General features: G+C 34.1%; 1 pseudogene; it reads left to right on the plus strand.

Moving 5' to 3' along the window:
* Positions 1 to 797: 797 nt before the first annotated feature.
* On the plus strand, positions 798 to 915 carry LOC111745154 (annotated as a pseudogene).
* The last annotated feature ends 665 nt before the right edge of the window (positions 916 to 1,580 follow it).

Consider the following 1,580-nt stretch of genomic DNA (forward strand, 5'->3'; position numbering starts at 1 on the left):
TTTTCAAAACCCAGCATAATTGTCACCACCTTGCATTCTCCAGTTCTCAGATCAACATTACTTGCCTTGTCCTCTGTGTTTTTCCCAAAAAATTTGTTCACACTCTAGAGTAGTGTAATATTCCTCTTCATTTTTATTGTTTCTAGTTTTGATTTGGGAAGGGAGGGGACTTTAAATTTTATTTTCTTCTTTATACTTTACTGTATATTTTTACTTCCTACAATGTACTATTTCTTAAATTAGAAAAATATAAATATTATTTTAAAATATTAGTTCAGGACAAAGAAAATAAAAAACAAGTAGTGTTTGGTATCCAGAACAAAAATAATACTCAAGGTAAGGAAATGCAAAAAACTTAAGCAAACTCTCTGCATACTATCAATAAACAAATTACTTCACAGTTGACACTTTATCATCAGTGCCATATCTAAATATTTATTAAAAACCTTCCGGATTTATTAATATTCTGTTAGTACTCTGGTTTATTGCCAGTGAGATTTGTGACTACTTTTTACTTTTTATTTTTCTATTTTATTGTATTATTTATATAAGCCACCTCAGGCCCTTGGTGGAGTAAAAACAGTGTAAATAAGCCATTTGGGTACTAGAATTTTAACTGTCCCTGGCAGGTTCCACCAGATCCACATATTTAACTAGAATGAGAATGCTTCCTTAGAGCAAGACATCATGAAGACAGCAAAACAACCATCCAAGTGGCTAAAACCCATGTATAAAAGAGCTCCCATATGCAGTCAACACAAGCATATCTATATACAACAAATCATAAATGATATGCAGTCTATGGCCATGCTATTCTGAACAAGCCTGATCCCGTCTGATCTAGGAAGCTAAGCAGAATCAGGCCTGGTTAGTACTTGGATGGGAGACCACCTAGGAAGACCAGTGCTGTGGGTGTAAAAAATAAAAAAAATAAGGGATTGTAAACTGACAAGGTCCTTGCAATCTGTGAGGTCGACCAAAGGTTGCCTTGCTTAAAAAATAAAAAAATAAAAAGGAAAATGATATGCAGAAAGTTCTGATATTTATTTCCATCTCTTCTCCATCATAGAACTGGTAAAAACTCTTAGCTACAAATGGCTAAGTTGTGTTTTCTTAAATTTCTTGTTTTAATCTACCTTCTTGTGTAGTAAAGTGTTATTTTTCTTTTATCCACTCTGTTCTTGGGCAATGCAGATCTGGTTAGGATGCAAGGTAGCTTCTGAGATCAGTTCCCTTATTATTATTTGCAAAAGCACTGATGCTTTCTAAACCTGGAATTTCTGAATGATCACTTTAAGTAGATTCTATCCATTATATTGTCTAAGAGGTTTAGCCAGTCCTCCACCATGCTAGCTCTACTCTATCTCAGTATCTCTTACTCAGCTATCTTTATGCCTGATGTCATCAGTGTTCTCTGTCCTATGTTGACTGATGAGAAGTATAATTTGTATAGTTTGACTTTTCCCAAACTTGAGCAAAAAAAAGTGGGCTCCATTGTATTTCCTCTGTAACATTAATTAAAACATTCTTTTCTATATCCTTGCAAGGGTTTTACTGTTGAGCCATTTAAATCTCCCACT

Source organism: Pteropus vampyrus, unplaced genomic scaffold (genome assembly GCF_000151845.1).
Source record: "Pteropus vampyrus isolate Shadow unplaced genomic scaffold, Pvam_2.0 Scaffold146, whole genome shotgun sequence".
Taxonomy (NCBI): domain Eukaryota; kingdom Metazoa; phylum Chordata; class Mammalia; order Chiroptera; family Pteropodidae; genus Pteropus; species Pteropus vampyrus.